At 35.7% G+C, this 27,869-nt stretch overlaps 1 long non-coding RNA gene across 1 annotated transcript in view; it reads left to right on the top strand.

Annotated features, from left to right (window-relative positions):
• Positions 1 to 1,253: 1,253 nt before the first annotated feature.
• LOC129531812 (uncharacterized) overlaps positions 1,254 to 27,869 on the top strand; it is a 45,195-nt gene continuing 18,579 nt past the window's right edge. Inside the window, exons 1-2 of the long non-coding RNA XR_008677236.2 lie at positions 1,254 to 1,384; positions 11,710 to 11,835. This is a non-coding gene — a long non-coding RNA (uncharacterized lncRNA). The remainder of the gene's footprint in view (positions 1,385 to 11,709; positions 11,836 to 27,869) is intronic.

The raw sequence follows: 27,869 nt of genomic DNA, 5'->3' as shown, positions 1-27,869 counted from the left end.
AAAAAATAGATATCATCTTTTCACATATTTCTATGGTAACTCCTAGAATACAGAGTGTTACTTGGGAAAATGGGGACAAAGAGGAAAAGGAGGACAAAGGAAATAATGAAAGGAATTATGGAGGATGGTTGAATAAAATCAGATGACATTGTAACCAAACTAAAGTGGGTCCATTTGCCCAAACAACAGAAAGACAAAGACGGGAATTTTGCCGTGAGGAAGGTTTATTGTGAGGCAGCTGAAAAGGAGACTAGGGAATGCTCAAATCCATCTACCCAAGCTGGGGGATGTGTTGGGTTTATGAGGATGGTGTAATGAAGTATGATCTGACTGGATCTTGCAATGAGGTGATGCCAGAATGCATGATCTGACTGGATCCTGACCTTCTTGCCTTGTACTTTTTCTTAATTCAGTCCCTGCTTCTCAGTCCTACCACTTAGGTTCTGCACATGGTTCATCTGGGCATGCTTAGCTCATGTGATCTTCAACTTGGAGGTCCCTGGCGACCAAAAAAACAACTTTCAACTTTGCTACATGACAGTTAAACCAGATTGGTATGATGCAGTTATAACATAGACAAGTTCTTTCAAAGTAGCTGTAATTAAAGTCCAAAATTGTGAGAATTCAATATGAAAATAAAATTTATCTGAATTATGATATTTCTGTATTTTTAAATTAAATTTGTTTTTTTAAAGAGATTGATACAATTATATATATTTGTCATATAAAACATGACATTCTGAAACACATAAACCTTGCAGAATGGCCAAACCAAGCCAATACATCACAGTTGTCATTTTTGTGGTGAGAACACTTACTAATATCTTAGCATTTTTCAGGAATATAATATATTGTTATTAACTGTAGTCACTCTTTTGTAGAATAGATCTTTTGAATTTATTCCTTTTGGCTAACAAAAATGTTGTGTCTTTGGACCAACATCTTTCTTACCCCCTCCATCACCACTGCCCCAGACCCTGTTAACCAACATTCTACTCTCTACCTCCATGAGATCAACTTTTCTAGATTCCACATGCAAGTGAAATTATGTGGTACTTGTCTTTCTGTACCTGTTTTATTTCACTTAACATAATCTTTTAAACAAATGTGAAGAGAGAATTATACCTGAAGAAGGCAATCACTTTTGGAAGCTCTCTTTCCAAGTACAGCAAATAAGCTTGCCTAACCTGACAGTTCAGATAAGATTAAAGACATGTTGCTTGAATTACTACTACAGTTCTTATTCCTTTGTTCCTCACAGGTTTCTGGGACTGCATTCATGAACTCATCCTTTGAAGTATTTCAACAAGCTTTTTCATGTAACTAATCTGCGGAAGGTAGAAAGGGGAAAACTGTTGGGTGCTAAAATGACAACTGGTTCAAGGTACAATGGCGAATATTTTTATTTCTGCAACTTTTCTTAGAGGTTGGAAACTGGACTGGGCAGGAAGATTCCTTTTTGTAAGATTAGTCTCCAGTTTTCATCAAGCAGTTTAGTGGGGTATTTTAGGCCCAGTTCCCTCTCCACAGTCCCCAAAGGTCTTCTGTTAACTTTAAATCAGCAAAGAGAGAGATCTCTGCCAAGCAGCAACTGCAAGAGCATGTGGGTCAATGTTACCAGCAGACACTCAAAGCCCATTCCCTTTACTTCAACACTGCTTTATAAATTATCTTAGAGACGTTGTCAAGTTGGTATCAGAGGTGAGTGGTCATGACTTCATGATTTCTCGTCTTTCTGAATGCACAGTGGCTGGGAGTGGTGGCTCATGCCTGTAATCCCAGCACTTTGGGAGGCCGAGGTGGGCAGATTGTTTGACCACAGGAGTTCGAGACCAGCCTGGCTAACATGGCAAGACCCCAATCTCTACCAAAAAAAAAAAAAAAACACACACAAAAATTGTCTGGGTGTGGTGTGCATGCCTGTAGTCCCAAGTCCCAGCTACTCTACTTGGGAGGCTGAGGCAGAAGGATCACCTGAGCCCAGGAAGGCCAAGGCTGCAGTGAGCCCTGATGGTGCCACTGCACTTGAGCTTGGGCAACAGAATGAGAATGAGACCCTGTCAAAAAAAAAACAAGAAAAAAAAAAGAAAGAAAAAGAGAGAAAGAAAGAGAAAGAAAGAAAGAAAAGAATGCATAGTGAGATTTTACAGTAAAACTCTTTCTTAGAGGCTAAAAACTCTGGGGATCTCACGATGTGGGTACATTTCTAGAGATAATATTTTAGATCTCTATAGACATTATTTTAATACATTTTTTTCTTTTTGGTTTGACTGTGTATCATATGGCTTTTCTTCTTGGAAGTTATCAAACTTCTCCCTAACTAAGGTCCTTGCATATGCTGACCTGTTTGACATACTCCCACTCTGGTCTACTCATTCTTCAGGTATCATTTTCATTCCTGTCACTACCCCTTAACCCAACCCAGACAAGGTTATTGTGCACTGAATCATTTCAAAATGCCACTTTAAAAATGAGTAAATATTTTTATAATTATGTGTTGAATATACCTCCTCTTTACAAGCATATAAGTCTATGATACAAGTCTATGCTTGTCTCTTCTAATTCTGGTACATCATGTGATGTGAGAACCATGGTAGGCAATCAATAATGCAGAGACAAAATGTTTTTATCTTAGAGAGACTCTCACACAAGTTTCTAGTTTAGAGATGCTTCACTGAAGTTTATGGCCTCAACTTCCTTGGGTCTTGATTACTATCAGTGGATGCAGTGATGGAGGGTAGGTAAAATCCAATGTTATCTACAAGTTCTAGACTACAGCCAACAAACTTTTTCCAAAATAGGCCAGATAATAAATATATTAGGTTTTTTGGGCCATGAAGTCTCTGCTGCAGCTACTCAGCTCCACATTTGTAGTGCAAAAGCAGTTATAGATGAAACATAAAATGAATTAGTGTGGCTGTGTTCAAAAAAAGCTATTTTCAAAAACAGCCAGTGGGACAGCTTTGGTCCTTGAGCCATAGTTTGCAAAATTTTGTTCTAAACAGTAATTCCTTCACTGGAGATTTTGAAAACAGAAAGAGAATACAGACACCTATACATGTTCTGGTCTATTCCTGTTCTCTAGTATAGCAGCACCTTAAAACTGTATTACTAACAGAGTACAGGAGATTGTATGGAAGGCCTATAGTGATGACTCTTTCATCAGCTTTGTTCATAATAAATTAACCGTATGTGTTTCAGAGAGTCATATGACTCCAAAATGATTTAACACATGCTGCTACAAGCCAGCCTTCTTAAGTTTTTATTAAATCTTGATTGTTTTGGTCACATTATTTTTATATTAAATCCTGTGATAGTCATTGTTTTTCTATAAAAATCATCATATTTCAAGTGTTAGGTAGTGTGTATAGAACTGACAGGTAATAATTTTGACAGGTATGGGATTAAATAGAATCCATCCAAAACCATTTACTTTCCTTATACATTATAGCAGAAGTGGCTAAATTAGAGGGTTGTTCCTGTCTCCATCATGTACTTCTGTCTTCTACTCCATCCCTTGTATACATTGGGGATATTTTGAGCCAAGTGATAACGTTACTTACACAGCTGATATTTCAGACTAATATGAATGCTGACCGTTTGCACTCACAACATGCCCACAACACATGGATTATCCAGGGGAATTAATCGTTAGCAATGAATTCAACATTTAGCCTTTAACATTTTTATTCTGCCAGTAAGGCCAGAGAATAAATCTATTCTTTCAAGCAGGCAATTATTAATCTCTGGCTTTCACAAACAGCAAACGGCCACTGAATCCAGCTGACAGCATATATTTATTTAAAGATTAATAAGGAGAATTACCTATATTAGTTAAAACGTATTCTTCATTATGTTTAAATCTTTCCAGAGCTATGGCAGGAGTTGGACTGGAGTATACAGAACGGATTAACTTATTCTAATTGTTATCTAAAGTAGAGGCATTGAGCACTGATATGGTTTGGCTGTGTCCTCAACCAAATCTCATCTTGAATCAGTTCCCATAATCCCCACGTGTCAAGGGCGGGACCAGCTGGAGGTAACTGAATCATGGGAACGGTTTCCCTCATGCTGTTCTCGTGATAGTGAGTTCTCACAACATATGATGCTTTTATAAGCGTCTGTCATTTCTGCTGCTGTTACTCATTGTCTCTCCTGATGGCCTCTGGAGAGGTGACTTTGCCATGATTGTAAGTTTCCTGAGGCTTCCTAGCCATGTGGAATTGTGAGTCAATTAAACATCTTTTCTGTATAAATTACCCAGTCTTGGATATTTCTTCATAGCAGTGTGAGAACGGACTAGCACAAGCATATTTCCAAAATACATTCTGACAGTCATTTAAGTTTCATTGCAGAAAGACTATAATCTTGCAATAGACATTATCTAACTTTTTGCTAAGAAAATACATTTTCAAACTCTTCATCCTTTGGTGTGACCAGGTTCAGAGATGTCCCTTCATGTATCTTGTGTTTATATTGCAATTTTGAATATAATGGGATCAACTACATGAATTAAAGACAGAAATAGGAAGCAGGTTTCAAAAAACATAATTTAAGAACATATAATGGAGGAATAATTGTAGGAGCTTATTCTTTATATTCCAGTTTTATTAGCCAAGTAAAACGATTTCCTTACTCTGTCACTTTTTAGTCATACCAAGAATGCTGTCAGTATTTCTCAAATTATTGTGCAGATTTAGAAGAATCCACGTTATAGTGCAATTTTGAGTCTCTTAAAAGAAAAACAAGGATCTTAAACCAAAGGCACTCTATCCCAAATTTTGTAAGTAACTACTGAATATCTCCAAAGCCTTCTTAGGAATCCTAACAATTTTCATGCTTTTTTTTGAGACGGAGTCTTGCTCTGTCGCCCAGGCTGGAGTGCAGTGGCACGATCTCGGCTCACTACAAGCTCCACCTCCCAGGTTCACGCCATTCTCCTGCCTCAGCCTCCCGAGTAACTGGGACTACAGGTGCATGCCGCCATGCCCGGCCAATTTTTTTTTTTTTTTTTCAGTAGAGACGGGGTTTCACCGTGTTAGCCAGGATGGTCTCGATCTCCTGACCTCGTAATCTGCCCGCCTCAGCCTCCCAAAGTGCTGGGAGTACAGGCGTGAGCCACCGCACCTGGCCAATTTTCAGGCTTTTTATTGGTAGATACTTTATAATGTTTATTTAGTTGGTTTGCAAAAATGATCATAGCTTCATGGTTGTGGCGTCTGATTTTCCTCATGTCGAGTGTAGCATCTTCCTTGAGTTCTAACCTTCTGTTCACATTATTATGGGAAAGTTATTGAAGAGTTGATGCTTCAGGGACAATTTTGAAATTGGCTTTACCCTTGTCATGTCTGTAAAGTGCAAGCTACAATTGAAATGCACCTGCAGTTTGCCACCAGGAGGCATATTTGTCCATTTCTAAAATGGAAATAGTTAAAAATGCATTCACAAGTAGTAATATTTGAGTGGACTTCAATTATTTATGAAATTCTGTACCTATCAGATACAGAAACTGCAAAATGCTACAAAAAATTCATCTAATGTATAATATGGAGTGTAACATTGGAAGAGCAGAGGGGCTATGAAGTGAGAGTCTCTGTTGAGTTTATCTTTCACAGACTCAAACAAAATACCTTCGATGTGACTTTACTGGCCCCTATTTTAGTCCCCTGAGCCTCAACTTTCTGTATTTCATTGGGCTTTGATCACTAATTTACATAAATTTCACTAATACTTACTGGAGCTTTCTTACATTTGTTTGCTTAAATGTCAGCAAAAGGAAAATGCAATACTCCAGAATAAAATCATGAACTAAATTAAGAAACAAAGTAAAAAGACTCTGCTTTAAAATATTCTATTATTATTCAGTTTCAACCTTGTTTTTATTGTTTGTATTTCCACTTGTGGATTGTGAGAGAAAAACACAGTTAAAAAGTTGAGTATGTCAGACAGTGGATTGTCCTTGGATAGTGTGTGGTTTGGACTCTTCCACACATTTCCAGTGTTACGCTCTTTAAGAAGTCCCAGTTCTCCTCTGTTCATTCAAACTAAGCTTCTCAAAGTTTCCCCCAGGCACTTCATTTTATCTCATGGCTCCTTGAATGTAGGACTGCTTTATGACAATAATGCATTTTTCTGCTTTTTTCCTTTTCTTGTTTATCCTTAAAGATTTGGCTTCTGTGTTACTTCTTATTAGCGGTGATCCCTGCCTGCCCTCACCGAGCTCAGGGAGTTAGGGGACTATTCTTTGTACACATTGTGTCCTGTGCTATCCTTTTCACATCACCTACATTTGTTATACTTAAGAACTTGATTTTTTGTTCTCAACATTTTCTACACTTGCTTGCGACTTCTTTGAGAAGAGAAACTGCATTCTTACTTCCCAGTAGCCAATAAGTAGACACATAGTAAACATTTATTGTATGGATGGCTTATGGGGTTTACTACAAGTCTGTTTTGTTTCAGAGAAAGAATTTCCCACTTGTGAGTGGGTCAAACGGTGGAAATTTTCTTGCATGGTTTCAATTCAACATTCCCTTTTCCTAACGTCCCGTGGAATTTTCTGGACCTTGATGATAACTTTTAGGTTATGTGGTGATTTTTAATGTACTTTGAGTCAAACTAAAAATCTGTTGTCGTCTTTGGGACATACTAGACCAAATTAGTTTCGGAGAGTTCATTACATTCCCCATGGCTTCGGAGGTCAAAACCTCTCCTGAAGTTCACTTTACTATAAATAAGTACTTATTTAGATTTTATTTAGGGATGGGTTTATAATGTATACAGATATAATTTGTATTGTAATAATAACACATGGAAGGAAGAAAGTTATAGAGTTAATGAGGAAAAAATTGTATACTGTTGAAACTAAGTTGATGTTAATATGAAGTAGATTGTTTTAAGTTAAGTTGCAAATGTAATTCCCAGAGCAATCACTATGAAATAATCCAAAAATAGGAAGTAAAGAAAACAACATGGAAATAAAAATGATATACTAGAATATGTCTATTTAAAACAAAAGAAACAAGTAATGGAAGAAAACTGAAAAAAAGAAATAAAATATACACGTACCAATTTGGCATAAATAAATCCTACCTAACCAGTAATGAGACTTAAAATAAATGAACTAAACATTTCCATCAAAAGGCAGAGATTGGAAGATTAGTTTAAAAAACATATGATCCAACTAGATGTTGGATAAATGAAACAAAATTTACTTTCAAAGACACAAATAAGTAAGGATTAAAAAAGATGTGCCATTCATAAAATGCCCAAAAGAGAGTTGGAATGGTTATACTATATGATGTGTTTTGTTTTTGTTTTCAGTGAAATTATAAATGAAAATGAAAACAAATTATACAAAAATTTATAGAATGCAGCTGAAGCAGTGCTCAGAAGGAGATTTTACAGGCCTATTTTTAAAAAGAAGAAAGATGGCAAATCAATAATGCAGCCTTCAATCTTATGAATTTTTTTAAATAAAAAAACATACTAAACCTGGAGCATGTATTAGTCATAATACATACTAATACATATTAATACACAAGGAACAAGCATTAGGGTTCTTCAGAAAGATAGAAACAGTAGGATATATACAGAGAGATGGATAGATATTTGAGAGAAGATGAATTAGGGAAACTGGCTTATACCAGTTCTAGAGGCTAAGAAGTCCCACAGTGGTCTGCCTGCAAGCTGGAGACCCTGGGCGATCTACTACACCTAATAGAGTACTAAGAATGGTGTTTGGAGAATGAGTATGTCAACAAATGTTGTTACAATTTAACCTACAAAAAATGGAGCCCAAATATAGACAGAAGTATTGTCAAATGGATTTTTGAGCAGACGAAGAATGAATTCCTTTCATTAACATTGTATCATTTGACTCCTGGAAAATTTTTAAAAACATATTTATGAATATTTCTTAAATACTGGCCTTAGAACGTGATTGAGGGTCTTTCTTCCCTCCAGTTCCGACACAGAGTCCTTTGCTTATCACTGACTAGCAGACTTTTCATTTATAAATTGTTGACAATCTACTTTCTAGAAGATAAACTGATCATTTGTTGTTGTCAAACGATAAGCCTCAAACTATAAGAAAGAAAAAGGAAGAGGAGAAAAAGACAACAAGAACAGAATATTTTTCCAATTGTTCATATAAAACTTTGGAGTCATCATTGACCCCTTTCTGCCTCTCACACTCCCAGTCCAATCACTCAGATCATCTTGCCCACTTTGTCTTCAAGTTATATACAAAATTTAACCACTTCTTCTCATCTGTACTGCCACCACTGCAGGTCAAGCTACCTTCATCTCTTACCTGGATTAGTAAAAAGCTTATAAGTTGATATATCAGCTTCGCTACTTATCTCCACTCCAAGTATTCTCAAAACAACAGCCAGAGTAATCTTACCAGGTTAGTCAGATCTTGTCACTCTTCTGCTCAATACACTTCAGGCATGTCTTCTCCATCAGAATAAAAATCACCACTGAGGAAGACCTACAGGGTCATATATGATATTTCTGACATTCATTTTACACTAATTTTACCTTCCCTCACTGTGCATGAGCTAGTGCTTCCTCATTGTTCCAGGGATGAGCCATTTGCGTCTGCCTTAGTTTTTATGCATTTGCTTTTTCTTATCTTTAGAATGCTTGTCCTCAAGAGTCTACCTGGCTCACTCATTCACTTTACTGGAATGTCACCTTTTCATGAAATTCTGCTGATTCTTTGAGCCATCCTATCTATTATTCTACATATGATCCTTCCTGTCCCTCTTCCTTGCATTTTTTCTCCCCTTCCCACTCTCATCATCTAATATACTATACATTTTAATAATTTGTCTTTGGAATTGATCTCAATTTCTCCCACTAGAATGAATGTCCTATAGGGCAGGGATTTTTGCCTATGTGTCTAGAGCAGTGCTTGGCACATAAGAAGTTTCTATAAATGTTAGTCCTTCTGGGAGACAGATGCAGAATTGAACTGTTTACACATATTTTTTCACTTTTTCTTCCTAATAGCTCTATTATGCTGATATTTGCATCCCCCCCCCCCCCACTTTTTAAGGTGAAGATACTGAAACTGAGAGAGGGTAAAATATGTGAATCTAGGTCTTTCTGACTTCAAAGCTATTATTCTTTATTATATCTTAGTTACTTTTACTCAGAAAATAAGTGTTATGTGACAGGTCCTTAGGTCTTTATTTTCCTTTTATCTGGGACTCTATTCAATCTTCCTTTCACTCTCTGACTTTTCATGTTAACACTGCAAAGACGACCCATTGTGAAGCCTGGCTTAGCCACGCTGTCACAAGCTCCTTTAAAATCTCACTAGTTGGAGTGGAGCTGTCAGCCTTTTGTGAACAAGGCAAGCTTCTCACTGAAAGAAAAGGCCAATGACATGGTGTACCTTGTAAAAGCTATCATAGTGGAAAAGAACATGCAGCAATGTTCACATCATGAAGAGAAATGTCACCAGATGCATATAATTTTTAAATTCTTACCTATATTTTTATACACACTACTTGGGTTAACAGTTCTGAGACAATAAAAGAAAGACACAATCATTGTATTCAGTTCAGTTGCTTCAAGTGTAAAAAAAAAAGACTGTATAAAAGTGAATATCAGGTTAGTAGTCTGAAATATTGCCTATTGATCTAATCAAAAGAGAACATTCAAAATGAATGTAGTCCAGGTTTATGTAATATTTAGAACAAGTCAAATGCTTAGTACTTTTGTGGTAAAAGTTTTATGATTCTTGAATACTAATGGCAGAAAAGTCAAGGACTGCAATGATAAAGTCGAAATAAAACGTGAAACCAAGTGGAATTGCTAGAATTTGAGTCATTAGGAATGAAGGAAAATCACAGCAGAAAGAACTAAACAGTGTAATGATTTAATAGGAATCTTTGCTTCCTATGTCAGTCCAAGATTTATGTGAACAAGAGTTTTTGAGAACTCATGATGGAAAGGAGAAAAAGGTGAAAAAGGATTTTAAGCCTTAGCTCGTTGATTTTAGATTTGAGATTTGTTAAACTTCTCACAGTAAGTAATAAAAAATTCCATAAAAAGAATATCTGTTGGCCAGGCGTGGTGGCTCACGCCTATAATCCCAGCACTTTGGGAGGCCGAGGCAGGCGGATCACAAGATCAGGAGATCGAGACCATCCTGGCTAACAGGGTGAAACCCGCCTCTACTAAAAATACAAAAAAATTAGCCGGGCGTGGTGGCAGGCACCTGTAGTCCCAGCTACTGGGAGGCTGAGACAGGAGAATGGCGTGAACGTGGGAGGCAGAGCTTGCAGTGAGCCGAGATTGTGCCACTGCAATCCAGCCTGGGCAACGGAGTGAGAGTCTGTCTCAAACAAAAAAAAAAAAAAGGGAGAATATCTGTTGAAGAAAGTTATCAAAACATATGTGTATGCTTATGAGTGTGTTTCATTATATGCGCATGTATATATATGTATGTGTGAGCATACACACATATATTTCCCAAAAAGCTTATTTTCATGATTTCTCTGTATTGTCAGAAGGTGCTAGGATAATACTGGCTGCTTTTACAGATAAAAGCAGAAAAGCTCTCACTCTTCATGACTTGCACTCTAGCAAGTTCATTCCTCACTCAATGTATTAGACCCAAGTAGGTGCTCACAGTCAGTCCTGCAGGAAGAGATTAGAGGATCTAGTTACCCAGGGATCATCTCCATTCCTTCCAACTGAAAGGGAAACAAACAAGGAGGAGCACGCCCGGGGAGGTTTTCACGGGCCAGGACTGGAAATGCACATTTCTCTTTTCCTCACATTCCAGTAAGTAGATCTCCATTATGTGGCTACGTGTAATACAGCCATGTGCCCAGGAAGAAGACAAGTCTGATTTTGAGAACAGATAGCAATTTGCCCCATTAGAATAGAATACGCTCAATGAACTTTTACTAAGGGCAAGGCAGTGATCCAGAAAGTAGAACATACACATTTGAGTATCATTTTTTTTTGTTTTTTTTTTTTTGAGAAACCAAATATAGAATACTAATTGTATAGTTTTTTGATAACAATTGAGTTGTTCCATTTGGACTATAAAAATATATAATAGTACCTATTTGGGCTCATGTCATATGTTTTATTAACATGTACTTCCTGGTTTATATCAAATTACAGAATTTTAGAGTTTCAGAATAATTTGAATTTAGAAAGCTATTACTGTAGATTATGTGGGGGCATTAATGGAGGCTTGTAATTGAAATGCTGAAAATGTAAATTAATTGGCTTGTAAATGAGACAGGTATAGCAAGTAAATGAGGTCCTGAGGGTATGTTTTTATTCAGCTACTGAGTTGCAGGATAAAGTCAAAATATTTACCGAGGTTAATGGAATAATTATGTAGGATTTATCAATACTATTAAAATTACATTTAAAATATAGAGCTATATTGCTTACCTTAAATTATAAAATGAGCTTTCTCCAAATTCAAAATGCTTGTAATTCAAACAGTCATTTTTGGATTACTGTAAAAAGGTAACTAACTGCCTTTTTACAATTAGGAATTTATTTACAACTTTCTCTTCCAATCCATTTTCTAGTCTTTTATACAAAAGACTCATCTGCTTTCAAGGTTAGTTCATTTAAGTCATAAGGTAGAGAGAAGCAAGTACAGAATACAACACAGAACCACAGCCATAAGGCAGATTTCTCAAATACTGTCCCTAATGTTACCAGGGGTCCTTGCTTCCAGAGCTCCCAAGATGGTGGTGGGCCACTTCCAAGATGGTGGCAAGAGTCGTATTCTCTGACCTGGGGTTCTCGGTCTCATGGATTCCAAGGAATGGAATCTTGCGCCATGTGGTAAGTGTTATAACTCTATTAGAAGTCGTGGGTCACGGAAGGGAACCATGGACCCCAGTGACTAGTGTTCAACTCAATTAGGATGAACCCAGGCACTTAGCCCTGCAGGAACAATGGCAAGCATTTAACCCGATGTGGAGCAGCAATGGGCGCCTCGCTGGATTAGGAGCACAGCGGGCACCCTGCTGGATCCAGAGGGATGGAAGTCAGCGGAGTGTCTGCCACGGCGTCAAAACAGCAGTGGTGCACTGCCAGCGAAAGCTCAGCTCGAGACGTAACAAACACGTACCAGTAGAGTATTAAATCTTGCAGTTGCAAGATTTAATAGAGTGAAACAGGGTGAAAACAGAGCTCCCATACAAGGAGGGACCCAAAGGGGGTTGCCTTTGCTGGCTCGAATGCCTGGATTTACATCCTGATCATTGTCCCTCCCGCTGTGCTCTCAGGCAATAGATGATTGGCTATTTCTTTACCTCCTGTTTTTGCCTAATTAGCATTTGGTGAGCTCTCTGATTGGTCAGGTGTGAGCTCAGTTGCAAGCCCCGTGTTTAAAGGTTGATGCGATCAACTTCCCAGCTAGGCTTAGGGATTCTTAGTCGGCCTAGGAAATCCAGCTAGTCCTGTCTCTCACTAACAGAGACTTAACATTAACGGTTGGGTCTTCCTTGTTTCTCTCACTCTTTTCCTTTCCTTTCCTTTTATTAAAAAAATTTTTTCTTTCTCTTCTTTCCCTCCCTCCCTCCCTCTTTCCCTCCCTCCCTTCCTTCCTTTCGTTCCCCTTGTTTTTTCTTTTTTTTCTTTTAATTCTATCAAGTCTTTAGATTGTTTTTCCAGTAGATCCTTAATTTATTTGTTGAAATGAAGAAAGTGGAAGTCAAGCATTTGCTTTCACCTAAGCTAGACTCTCTGCTTCTAGGGAATAGTGCTGGAGATCATCACCTTTATATCTCCTTACATGGGGGCAGCTTTTCCAAGAGGAGTTAAGAAACTATTTCACAAAGCATATCAAATTAATCTTCTCAATATCCTTCCAGTTAGCTTATGCCTGGTCGTTTTTCCAAGAAAGCTTCGGATATAAATATCACTCATTTCTATTTGCCTAAACCTTGTGTTTTTTAATTGCCTTTTTGAACTTAAGTGGTTTAATAAATATTCTCCATTTTAAGAAACAATTTTATTCAAGCTCATTAAATATTTTGCATTTGCTTAAATAAAATATGTCACCTAAAAATTGAAAGCATGGGAGCAAATATATAAATTATTACTTGTATGTTTATAATCCGAATAAAACATCTTCAACAAGAGGTATATAACAGGGTTTTTTAAACCTTGGCATTATTGCTTTTTGAACTAGATAATTCTTTGTTGTGGGGGACTGTCCTTATACTGTAGGATATTTAGCAAGATTCCTGGCTTCTATCCACTAGATGCTAACCAGTTGGAACAACCTAAAATGTCTCCAGATATTGTCAAATGTCCATGAGTGAGAGCACTGGAGGTGTAAAGTTGTATCAGTTGAGAACCACTGGGCATATATTGCAAATAGTCTTTTGTATGCTCTTAACTTTTGATAAAATATCACAGTCCTCCTTAGAGTAACTCACTATCCACAAGGCAAAATTGTTTACATGTAATGTAGCTGTTAATCAATATGGGCTTTAGGCAAGTCTATGCTGAATAAGACTCTGTGGGCTAATTCAATGGTTTTAGGTTTCATAATGACAGAGAAACTAATATGTTTTTGGTATGGTTGAGCCAATTTAGTTACTAAAGAGTCAACAAATTATCTTGATAGGACAAATTGGGTCAATAATTCTACAATAATTTTTTTAGTGTTTTGACATTAAATTCGGGGAGAACACACTAAATAAGAAACAAGAGTCATATAGCTTAGAGTTTAATTTTAAGATTATTCTTTAGCTGTTTCATCTGTTTTATTCATTGTTGAAAAAGAAACAATTATCTGGTGAATTTCAATCCTGTAAAAATTCTTTGGGATGAATTTTGCCTAAAAAGGCATTATATATTTTCTATAGTTCTCAGGTTTGGGTTTGTGATGTTTTTGAGAAATACTTAAATTCTGAAACTCTTACAGCCCTCTTCTGACTAGCCTTGGGGCAACTTCAGTAGTAGGAACATTCTAGATGTAAATTAAAACATTTTAGCAAGGTAAAGCTATTCAAAATAATGACTCAGTTTGGCAGTCAGAAAGTAATTCTCCTGGAAGCATTCACACTGGGGTATTCACCAGCAATTGAGAAACACTTAACTAGAAGATTGAAAGGGAAGAATGAAATCATTGTTTCCAATTCTCAGCAGCTTTCACTTCTATTCTTCCTTAACTAGTCAGCTCACAAATTGTTGTGAGAGAATATAGTTTAGGTTAAATCTTCAAGTCTTACCTGTAGTGTTATTTAAGTGATCTTGGTATATGTAATAAACACACAATCGAGCAGCTAATTGTTGCAGCATAACTCCAATCCAATTGCACATTCACTTTCAGGTGCCACAGGGTCTTCTAAGCCCTGGTGAATGCTGTAAAGCAAATACATCTCATTTATCTCTTTGCATATTCCACAAATTTTACCATATAACCTATATGTAGGAACTCTCATTCCATACTTATCTTTAGTCTGTGTATAGAGACAGAATATTGACCGAGAATAGAAAAATAAGGCTTGTTAGATTACCTTTGTCAAGCTTATGCTACAGCCTAATGGGGTTCAGGACACACTATCCCAAAATGTAGTTAGACAATGAGTTCTCTGAGAGCAGGATCCACCTATTTGGTTGTAATAGTTTTTTTTCTATAAATGTTGAATGAGTGGATCGATTTATCAAAATAGAGTTTATGAACATAAAAAATTGCCTTATGCAACCAAGTTTGATAATAACAACATGACCTTGATATTAAACTGAAAAAAGGCATCTTCCAGTCTCTACTATTACAACCTCTCCCCAACTATTATAGCCATTCAAATCTCTAACCAGGCTGAATATTAAATAAAATGGTTTACCATCTGATGTTAAGGTATAAAGATAAGATTTTTTTTTCTGAATTAAAAAAAATAGTCCAAAGAAGAAGGAGGAAGAAAGGGGATATAATGAGAATGTAAGTATCCAAGAAATATTGACTGTTTTGATTTACGTAATGAAATTAAAAAGTCAAAAGCCAGTTTTAAAGCATTTCAAAGTAATATCACAGAAATTAATTTGAAGGATACATTTAATGTTTTGAATCATAACCTGTCAAGCCTGGCATGCATTTTAACTGAGTTTTTAAAAAAAGCATTCTGACGCTATTGTACGGACATTAGCGTTTTAAATACCACAGAACTACCTAAGAAATAATGATACAATAGAAATCAGTTTCCTGGCTGTAATAAAGTATTTCAGTTGAAATCATGATAAATGTTAAAGGAAATATTTTGATTATTTAAATAACAAAATTGGCTGTTTGTAAAACCTGGTTATACCTGATAACTTCTAGAACAATATTTCTGATTTTAACTCCATTCTGCTTTCCTTAATTTTGTACAGACACACACATGCACATAAGTTTATTAAATTTTCACAAACTGAACACCCCTGTGCAACCAATACCTGGATCTAAAAAGAGAACATTGTCAACCCACCAAAAGCCCTCATTATGCCCTTTTATCTGTACCTTCCCTCCAAAGTAATTACTAATTATTATGCACTTAAATGATAAGGGCTGTAGAGATATGGGTGGGGCACCAAGAGCTTCTGCTACAGTTTACTCCTTGCCCTAACCAGATCCCCCCTTGTCTGGTATTAAGTTTAATCTATCACTGTTTCTTCATGTGACAGTTGGTCAGTGTTTCACTGAAAAAAACACAATAGAAGAGGTGGGACTATAGTCAGCACTGCTTCATTGATTCTGAAGCTGAAATTTATATTTAGTATTTCTCCACCTCTTTCTCCAATTTTACATTCCCTTCACTCTCAACCAGCCCTCTCACTGTTATGGGTTGCCTATCCAGTAGATAAATATAGAATTTAATCATTCAGAAGTCTGTGCCACTGGATAGCATATCCTTATAAGGCCATGCTTGCTATAATTACCCATTAACAGATATCACTCAACATGGTAACTTAAGAAAGAAAGAATAGCATGTCCTTGTAAGGCCATGCTTGCTATAATTACCCATTAACAGATATCACTCAACATGGTAACTGTCAGGCCTCTGAGTCCAAGCTAAGCCATCATATCCCCTGTGACATGCACGTATACATCCAGATGGCCTGAAGCAACTGAAGATCCACAAAAGAAGTGAAAATAGCCTTAACTGATGACATTCCAACATTGTGATTTATTCCTGCCCCACCCTAACTGACACGATATATTCTCCCCCCGCCCTTAAGAAGGTACTTTGTAATACTCTCCCCACCCTTGAGAAGGTACTTTGTACGCCTATCCCAAATCTATAAGAACTAATGATAATCCCACCACCCTTTGCTGACTCCTTTTTCGGACTCAGCCCACCTGCGCCCAGGTGAAATAAACAGCCTTGTTGCTCACACAAAGCCTGTTTGGTGGACTCTCTTCACACGGACGCGCATGACAGTAACACCAGGAGATTCCCCAAGGACTATCTTAAAGTTTAGACATAATTCTTCTTAACCCCATCAGGTAGTAGCATTCCTAGCTCTTCATGATAATCAAATTCTATTATTCTTGCTAATATAGTAACTTTGTTTGTTTTGCTTGCTGGTCTTTTGGCTAGAGGAGCGTCAGATAATTAGGCAGCAGTCCAACAATTGGATTTTGTGGAACTTTTACTATGTCATCTATTTATTGGAATTCCCCCTGGATACCAGGACCCCCTCCAGGAGAGCTTAAAGTTATAGTTACAGGAAGTACAAATTCCGTATGTGGATCCCTGGAAGTGTGATGAGAAGAACCACTGTTTCCAAGATCTATTTATTCTATTTATCAGGCCTATAAAATCATGTAATGGCCATGGCTTCAACTAGACTCCACATCTTGAATCACAGAACTCAACGAATGACATCAACTACAAGCTGGTATTCTGCTATACATTTAAGAGGCCATTTTAATATTCTATTAGTCTAGCAGCTTCTAAGTGATGAGGGATATGGGGGGACTGGAGGATCCCGTGCTCACTTCTTTTTCTGTAAAAGGAGCTCTTTGATCCAAGGTGACATGGTATGGGATCCAGTGACAATAAATCAGTTATTCTGTGAACCCTGACCAAAACTTGACTAAACTTTTAACAGTTAGGTTTTTTCCTGACCACAGACTCCTCACCTTTCTTTTCTTAGAAAATTTACATTGGAAAACAGATGTAAATTTTCTCCAGCCTCTTGCAAGGTTTACAGTCCAGGACTTTGAGGTCCTGGGAGTCATCCTTTTGAAATACAATCATCAAAGAAGATAGTGCTCCAATCTCCTAGTCTCTGTGGGAGGGTGGGAACCTAACTTCAGTAAACTAAGCACCAATTAGCAAACACAGAGGGGCTGATCATATTGACCCACTTTCCCACTAAAATGTCTAGTACTTTCCACCAGCTCACCACAGTGCTTAAAAACTCTGTCTTTTTAGTAGAGTCCAATCTCTTTCATCTATTGCAATAGTGTTGAATAAAGTCTTCCTTGCCTAACTTGTCATGTGTATTTTTTCTCTGACTGCCTTCAGAGAGTGTTATTGTCCAAGACACTGAAAAATAGAAACACAACCTTCATCTAGAAAATGCAAGAATCTCAGTAAAGATGAATCATTGTTCTGCCACCATGGAAGGCAGCTAGTTGTAGTCAATTAGCCAAAAAGTACCTGGTTGGTTTCCTTGAGGGGATGGCATGCGTATTAATCCGGATCCAGTCAGGACACAGAAATAATAGCAACAATTTAAACAAGAAAAATTAATGTAAGGTATTATTAACTACTAACAGGAGTGAAAGAGTGTTGTACATGTAAGACTGAGAGAGAAAGAACAAGGCAGGAATAAGAACTTAGAAGAGACACCATCCCCCAGCCTGAGAATCAGATCTTATTAGAAAGAGTGTCGCTACCCCAAAAATATGCAAAAGATCAGTGGGGAAGAAGTTTGCTGGAACATGTGGGCTTGGATTTTTGGGTAGGAAAGTTGTGTGGGGCGGTCAAAAAATTACTACAGAGTGTTTGCCACTAGGTCTCTGGCACGCTAATTTCCTAGTAGCTACATCACAGGAAAACAAAATTACACCAGTACCAAGGAGAGAAGCCCCTTCCTCTTACTATAACCTTTCAATGTCCTTCCATTGTCCCCTGTTGACAAAGCTTAACATTGCACCAGCTGGCAAAGGAGAAATGTTCACGGGATTAAGGGCCAGTATCACAGATCAGGTCAAAGAAAGGTGAACTAGGAGTTTATAGATAATAAATTAATAACCAGTGTCATATCAAGGGGTCAGTGTTGGTCCAAATTTCTGACTGGTCACACATTCAGTAGCAGCACTGGCTGCTTAGTGAGAAGGAGCCCATAGTGAAAGTCCCACATGTGGCCTGACTTTCTCCAATGTTGGCCACTACAATTGTGGGATTATATGCAAGCACAGGAGTGGCTGAAGTCAAAGGGTGGCTAGCCACTGTTAGATGAGTCTTTCTAACCTAGTTGTCTATGCTTTCTCTGTGATGAATGTTGGTGGGCACTGCCATGAGACATAAAAATCCTCACATTTTATTTACTTTCGCATAGAAAAATCTGCATACTTTTCTTCAAATATCTGCTCTTCCAGTCTTACTCTGTACTGTTTTTTTTTTTCTTTTTGACTGAGTCTCACTCTCTCATAAGGCTGGAGTGCAGTGGTGCAATCTCAGTTCACAGCAACCTCTGCCTCCTGGGTTCAAGTGATTCTCCTACGTCAGCCTCCCAAGTAGCTGGGACTACAGGCATGTGCCACCATGCCCAGCTAATTTTTTTTGTATTTTTAGTAGAGACGGGGTTTCACCATGTTGGCCAGGATGGTCCCGATCTCCTGACCTTGTGATCTGTCCACCTCGGCCTCCCAAAGTGCTGGGATTACAGGCATGAGCCACCGCACCCAGCTGGTTCTTGACGAAAAAACTAGGTCATTCATCTCTGCCCCAAAATTTATTAATACCCTCAGTGCAAGCGTCTTCTTCTACATCAAAGTGATAACCTAAAGCTTTGTTCAAAATTCTGTCCATTAGTAAGATTTTCCCTCAATGCTGTTTTCTGAAGCCATTTCTATTTTTGGCTGGTATCAATACATTGGTTTATAGTAACTAGCCTCTTCATAAATCTGGGCCAGATTTACGTCCACAGGCTGGACATAAGTAATTCCTTATGAAGTCATAGCTGTGAGCTGAGGGTGAGATATTGGAACAACAGAATTTGGTACTTGGAGTCTTGGTCACCTCTTTTTGTAACTTACTTGTCATCTCTGAATTCATGTCTCTGAATTCTGATTAGGCTGTAGGCCTAATTTTTGTCATTGCTATCATATGGTGGATTTATATTGTGCCTATACAACTTCATTATTTGATAGGTTGATAATTCCCAATTTATAATTAGTAGCACCAATAATATCCTTAATAGTCACTTGATATACTGGCACTGGACACTTAGTCCCTTTGAGGTTAAGCTATAAGTTAATAACCAAATACTTATCAGTCAACTTTTTTTAAAACTGTGATTATGAAGATAAGCTCCATAAAGAGAAAAGCTAAGTCTGTCTCATATACTAAGCCTAGTCATTATGAATATTAAAGTTAGGCACATAGTAGGTGTTCAGTAAATATTTGTTGAGTAAATACATCCTAGAGTAACTTCATGGAATTATTTGATGATGAGAGATTTAAATCAGTGCCATAAGTCAGCCGATAACAGGTAATACTTTTTCAATTAGACAATATAAGCATAGCTCAGAATTCAGGTTGTCCTATTTTGCAGCAGCATCAGGAGAAGAGGAGGAACAAGCAAATGAGGAAGAAGAGGAAAAGGAGGAAGAGGAAAAGGAGAAGATAGTATTTTTCGTATCTAAAACTAAGATTTCAACATGCCTTATTCACAGTGTTCAAAGGGTGATACCAAACACAGTCAGTGTGGGAGAAGGAGGAGTGTGCTTATTATTTTATCTAGATGTCACTGCTATTTTTTATGAATCAACTTGCTACTTTATTAGAATATGAAATATTTCTTTTGTCTTAAATTTATATATGCTGGTGCAAAACTTCTTGAGAATTATAAAATGACTATGACCAACTATAGAGTCATTTTCAGAATCTATACCTTGCAATTCCAGAAACGAAATGCTATTAAACATTAGCAATTAAAGATGCAGTTGTCGTTACTGACCTAAATTCACCAGTTGTAGTGATATTAGCATAAAGATTTACAACATTTTTATGAAACATTAATAATCTGTGACTATGTCAAGGTGGGGCTGGGAGATAAAAGGCAAATACCCTTTCCATTTCACTTATGAAGTTGCTTTACAAGGTTTCAATTAGATCTTTCTTTTTACCCCTGAGAGAAGCTAACAAATCTATTGCATTAATTATGGTTTCAAGACAGGATCATGACAGCCAAAATTATAAAATTACAGTCATTGCAGTTGTGTAGGCTCTACTTCTCTCATTCTGTGTGCCTGTAGAGTTGGAATGTAACTTTACAACTCATATCTTAAGAGGCAGTGCAAATGCAGAACAAATATGCTGTGCAGAGCTAGAGAAAGAGAAGTGATAAAGCCAAAGAACATTGTCTGATTAATCAAACAAATCATTGAATGTGGCTTATAATATTTAAAATGCAAGACTTTAATCCATCGATTACCATTTGAAGTATATTCATGTTTTAAGAAAACAGAACACGATTATATTTCAATATATAATTTCTGTACAGCCAAAAAATAAAACACCACAGTAAAATAAATGGGAAAAACATAATATTTAAAATGCTTGACAAAATGTTAACATCCTTAATCATAAATGAGCTCTTAGTAACAAAGAGATTAACTTTACAAGGGAAATGAAAAGAAAAAGAAAAGAGGAAAATGAAATAGCACAAATGACTTATAAGGTTATGTAAAGATGATATAGCCTAACATTAATAGATAAAAGGCAATTTCATTATAAATTATATTATCAGTGCTTAGAAATATTGATACCTAATGTTTGTATGGCTGTAGGAAATGAGGAATTCTCAAATACTGGGAAAATTTACTCCTGTCATGAGAAATTTAGTCAAAATATAGATTTTGCATATTCTTTGCCCTGGCAGTTTCAATCCATAGGAATCATTCCAACAAAGTAGTTGGATGAATTTTTATATATATATATAAAAATATATATTTTTATATAATATAAAATTATATATATTTTTATATAATATAAAATTATATATATTTTTATATAATATATATTTTTATATAAAATATATATTTATATATTTTTATATATATTATTATATATAATTATATATTATTATATATACTATTATAATATATATTATTTATATATATAAAATATATATTTTTATATAATATTTTATATATATATATACACATGAATGTTTACTACATAGAAAATGTGTAAGTGATATATCATCTCCCGAGTAACCATTTAAGTATCAACTGGTTTATAAAATAAGAGATTGGGAGGTGGAATTAGAAAGAAAAAAGGCACAAGTAAAAATACTAGATTTCACAACATTCTATGTCCTTTGAATTCTTAAAAAAGATCATGTTTTAATGAATCAGTTTTATGTTTACTCTGCGATAAGTAAAAATTATAAATATATGCATTTTATACTTAGGAAAGCACTGAGATGAAACCCTTTTAATTCCACCATCCTGTCTCCTTTGTTCAATAATGTATATTCACGCTTCTATCAAATTCAGTTTTAGTTTTTCACGTGTATGCATATATGCTTGTATACACACATGCATACATAGAGTGGGAAAGAGCTATCTCTGAATATATATTGTTGTATTTGTGTGTGTTTATATGTGTGTTTGCATATGTATGTTTGTATGTGTGTGTGCATGTAGGTGTAGCTAGAAAGAAAGAAATGGGAACTTTTAACTATGAGTCCACAGAACTGTCCCAAATCACAATACAGCTATTTGAAAATAGAAAGGATTGGCATGGTCATTTATTATTTCCCTCAACATTTTTTTAATCTAAAAACTAATTGAATGCCTCTTCTGAAAAATATATTATGCCAATAATACACCTTATGACTAAGGCAGTCAGCAGGGTAAATTTCCAGATTATTATTTAAAAAGCTATTGTCTGTAGAAAAGAAAAGCCATGCATAAAAATCTTATCTCTTTTGATATGGGTAGTATTCTAAAGAACACTGTCACAGCATTTCCTAAATCTAGAAAATAAAATTTGTTGGAAATATCCGTATTTTAGGATATTGTCTAAAAACATGATTAAAGTTTTAAAATGGAATTTATCAAGTGATCCAGATCCACTTAGGTAACTAGCTAATGCCATAGATCAAAAGCACTTGCAGGCAGAGATAACTAGTTGTGAGCTGATTTTATATATTCAAAAGGAATGATTTTATTTTTGATGAAATAAAATTTAAAAAATAATGTGCAATCAATTAAAAATCATAATATGCAGGAGACAGACTTAGTAGTATTACATTTAATAATCAAGGCAATGCTTTCTGAAATACCTAACTTGTAGAATAAATCATATTTATAGCATGAATAAATTAGGAAGTAAGTGACTGAAAGAGTAGGTTAATTAAAATTAGTGCATTTTCTGAACTGGAAAAGGAAATACCTTGGTGAGCTAGTCTATCAGAGTCTGGCAGTGATTTCAGCTAAAGTAATCAAAGCAGATGGGCATTCAGAAATGACCCCAAAAGACTTTATTTTTATGGTCATATACTGAGTCACAGAGCTTACACAGAGCTTACCATATTATCTTTATTCAAAACATTATTATCACATGATGAATATTTGTGCAGACTAAATATAATTGCATAACTTCTTGAGAATTAGGCAAGTTATCTATTATACCTTTCTTTCATCTCATTTTCCTCACTTATGAAATAAAGATAATAATAATACTCATCTCCTATGATTTTTTTAAAGATTGAATCAAATAATATATAAGATAGAACACTGGCACAGACTAAAGCTTTCAATAAATGAAAACTAGTACGTTTTAAAATATTAGCTGTGCTTTGACGTTTTTGGTATAGCCCCCATTAAAGATGTTTACAATTTACAATTATGTAAATTTTTGTTTCATTTCATGGTGTTTGGGTTTATAACAGCTTTGCAAGCAGTTAAATAGATTACAACTAAGTAGACTATGCTAATCTAATCAAAGAGGCAACCGAATTAGACTTCTGTTTTTCTTTTCTTTAGCAGTTTTATCTACATGAAAATTATCCTCTTCAAGATCTTTCAGGAAAGCTTTTCCACTGTTGGAGCACTTTTAATAAATAGGGTTTTGGTTAAGGGAAGAAAATTAACAAGAGACCTCAAAGAAAATTCACTTCATAAAGGATATAGACTTTTAGATGACATAGCACCTTACACGGAGTTTGGAGATGGAGAAGAGTCAGCTGGGAAATAAAAAGTCAGCAGGGAAAAAAAATAAAATAAGATTCAGGGACTAAAAATGAAATCTGTAATTGGAAAAGGTCTACAAGATCATTATGTCTTTTGAATTGCAATCACCAGGTTAATAACTTATGAGAAAGATGTTTTGGAGTATGCAGACAACAGGTGATCTAATGCTTCTATTTGTTCCTATACAATCAGAGGTCTTAGTTCACATTGCTTATTAATCAGAAAGAAGGTTTTCAATTTATTGGCCTTACTCCTGACCTTTCATTCCCTTGAAACTAAAGAATCCCACATGTTGGTATTGCAAAATGAGACAACTTCATTTACAGTTAGATCTGATTTTATATAGCATATTATATATAGCATATTGTGTTTTAATTTTGTTTTTAGTAGGGGGAGTGGGAGAAGGATGCTGTAACATTCACAAAGATCAAGAATACATGTTATAGACAAACAGGTTTAATTCCTACAAGTGACATATGCTATGTGACTCTGGGCACACATTCTTTAATGTTAAGGCCTGTTCCTTATTTGTTATTTAATCAATAGCACCCACCACACAGTGTGTATGAAACAATCACACAAGAAATGCATATTGAAAAAGCAAATGGTATTTTTTAACTTCATGTTCTCTTTCCTATTTAAAATGGGAATAAAAATTCTTTATAAATTCGTGGGAATTAAATTAAATAACGTGCACTAAACACTGGATAGAGAAAGTACCTGACATATGGTAAGTCCTCAATCAATAGTAGCTTTTATTATTTGTATTAAAATTATTCAACTGCATGACAAGATTTTTTTTGGACAGAGAGAACTATTACTGCTTTAAACATCAGGCCTGTCAGGAATTTATATCATTTACTATTATTTTATTTATATACAAATTTGTCAATTATTTTGATACACATTAGAAAATAATTTTTTTTATCACTGGATAACTATGACAGAGTTTTAGGTTAGCATTTTTATAGTTCGGTTGGATTTGGAACATACTTGATACAGATAAATCTTGAAAACCTAAATTAAGTGAGAAAGAAGTTTAATCCCAGGAAACATTTTTGTCCCTTTTTTTACTTTTCCTTCCTTAAATACAGTGGGAATTTAGACGGAAGTGCCCAATGCAGTTCCGTATATGGGGATAAAATTGCCTGGTAAGAAGTTGTTTTTCTTCCTACCAATCGTTTGTTTCCTGGATTTTAATCTATGAAAGTCATCCCAACTGTCCCTTCTTTTTATTATCATACTTTTTTAATCAAAGTACTCACTAGATTTGATACAGTTTAATTTGAAACCTTAATCAAGCATTGGGTTCATTTCTATGCCATCTTTTTGATTGTCAACATGGCTTCTAAGTGTCATTGAGAACTGTATTGGGAAAAGCCAGCCATTTCTGAAGTCTCCTTATAAGAATTTTCTTTATCTGTTTATTATATAAAGTGCAATTTGTAACTAAGCTGTCCTGTATTTCTTTTGCTGACAGCACTTCCAGCCAGCGAAACAGTTCAGGACCATGACTTCATCCGATACCCATTGATTACCCAGTACAGGATGATGATTTTTAACTCCAAATCAGCACTAGCTCCCTGATGACTCTAATTCCAGTAATAGCAATATTGCTTCAACAAAAAAAGAAGGACCATCTGAGACCTTCTACATTTATTCTTATACATTAGCTTATCCTGAAGTGTTCAAAAACCTTTGGTGGAGGAGATAGTGGAGGAAAGGGATAATATTTTATTTTTATTAAACTAAAGGTATATTCAGAGGCACTCCTGTTGGCTTAATGGAAAAGGATATGACTCATTAGTAGCTTTTTTTATTGGTAATTTTGGGTACTAGCAGAGGAACAGTATAACTTCTATTCTCTGACAGCGGAAGTTGATCTATGCTCGTTTTGCCAAGAGAACTGCTCCCAGGGAGGAAAGTCTTTAATACCATGCCTGTTGGCATTATTGCTCTGTCAATACAGACCTACTTTCTCCACATAGCCTCTAATAGCCCCGAACTTACAGATCTGATAGCCAGGTTCTATCACCTGAGACAACTTTGGATCTTTTGAACTTCTGAGTCCACAATCCTAAAGAAAAAACTATTATTCTAGGGAAAAATTAGGTCTAGTCCCCTGGGTCTATCAACTTTGGCTAAAGTAATATGATTATATAAAATCATAATATCTCCAATAGGAACCAGATGAATGTAAGGGGGAGAGGAGAAGTCTTTTGGCAGTTTGTCATGTTTTGTACAGTGTCTCACTTCCACACCCTCTCTTCCCAATGAGAATTGTCCATTTCTGCATAGAATGGTAAAATAATCTATTTTGGGCTACCAGAAAACTATCACCACACCTCAGCTTGACCTTGTTTGTTAATGTCCCCTTATTGAGTCTAGAAAGTGGTGGTATCTGAGTCCTTAATCATTCAAATTTCTCTGCTGTGTATTAAATTGCAGAACTTACAAAACATGTCAACTAGTTTTCAAATCCTGATCCAATGAATTTCTGGTATTGATTCTAGGTTTAAAATTGCACACTTTCTCTAGATCCCATTTTACAGTTGATCTTTAAGTGACAATTTGATATATAGTAGCTTTTCATATAATCTATGTTCATATTACTTCCTAGTCTTTTGTAACGGTGGTAGGAGAAATCATTGTCAACCATTTCAATGAACTACGAAGAAATAGATGTACAGAAAAAGTTAAGGAAAAAATATACCAGAAATCTTCCATTAAAAAACAGGCAGATGAATCTGTACAAGATTGTGGTACAAAACTAGCATGAACATTGGGAATCCTAAATCAAAAGCTCTTCACTTAGTTTAAGTTCTTGGGACTTACCACTAATGAGACTTGAAATTCCTTCAAAATTTAGTATAGAATAAAAATCAGATTTCCAGGAAGACTTGTCAAAAATCTCTAAGCAATTGAATCAGAAATCTATTGGATTATTTTCTCTTAAGTAGAATACATCATTTTCTTTCCATAAATAGACAACATAAACACCACCTGTTAACAATGATTCAATTAATTCAATCAGTAGAGTCAGTCTTGCTTTAAGGATCAAAACTAAGCCAAAACCAAACAAAGCTCAAAACAATGTTTTCCCCACAATAATAGAATATGTGTACCTTAGCTTGTTATAAACATACTAAAAGTAATATGCCATATTAATTAGTCTATGATGTCACAATTGTTGATGACTCATTCCTTTTTAATTTTTTTTTTACTTTGGCCTCATCTTTATTCTTACAAGTCTAAAACTCAAAATTAATAAGAGAGTGGTAAATCAATGATAAAAAGACCAAAATTATAATTGTTTCTTACATCATATACAAAAATCAACTCAAGATGGATTTAAGACCTAAATGTAAAGCCTAAACTATAAAAACCCTGGATGATAACCTAGGACATTCTGGACATAGGACCTGGCAAACATTTCATGATGAAGATGCCAAAAGCGACTGCAACAAAAACAAAAAAAACTGACAAATGGGACCTAATTAAAGAGCTTCTGCACCATAAAAGTAACTATTAAGAGAGTAAGCAGACAACCTACAGAATGGAAAAAAATATTTTCAAACTATGCATCTAACAAACGTCTAATATACAAGGTCTATAAGGAACTTAAATCTACAAGCGAAAACAACCCCCTTAAAAAGTGAGCAAGCACATGAACAGACACTTTTCAAAAGAAGACATACAAGTGGCCAATGAGCATATGAAAAGAAAAGCTCAACATCACCAATCGTTAGAGAAATGCAAATCAAAACCACAAGGAGATACCATCTCACACTAGTCACAATGGCTATTACTAAAAAGTAAAAAAATAACAGATGCTGGAGGGGTTGTGCAAAAAAGGGAATGCTTATACACTGCTGATTGAAATATAAATTACTTCAGTCACTTTGGAAAGCAGTTTAAGGATTTCTCAAAAAACTAAAACAGACTTACCATATGACCCAGCAATCCCATTATAGAGAAATATAAATCATTCTACCATAAAGTCACATATATGTGTACATTCATCACAGCACTGTTCACAATAACAAAATCATGGAATTAACCTAAATGCCTATCAATAGTACACTGGACAAATAAAATAATGTGGTACATATATACCATGGAATACTATGCAGCCATAAAAAATGAGATCATGTCCTTTGTGGGAACATGGATGAAGCTGGAGGCTGTTATTGTACACCAACTAACACAAGGACAGAAACACAAATACTGTATGTTCTTACTTGTAAGTGGGAGCTAAACAATGAGTACATATGAACACAAAGAAGGGAACAACACACATCAAGGCCTACTTGAGGGTGAAGGGTGGGATGAGGGTGAGGATCAAAAACTATGTATCAGGTACTGATTACCGGGGTGACAAATGATCTGTACACAAAACTGCTGCAACATGCAATTTACCTATATAAGGACATGCACATGTACCCCT

Source organism: Gorilla gorilla, chromosome 12 (genome assembly GCF_029281585.2).
Source record: "Gorilla gorilla gorilla isolate KB3781 chromosome 12, NHGRI_mGorGor1-v2.1_pri, whole genome shotgun sequence".
NCBI lineage: Eukaryota > Metazoa > Chordata > Mammalia > Primates > Hominidae > Gorilla > Gorilla gorilla.
This window is presented reverse-complemented; position numbering and strand designations above follow the sequence as displayed.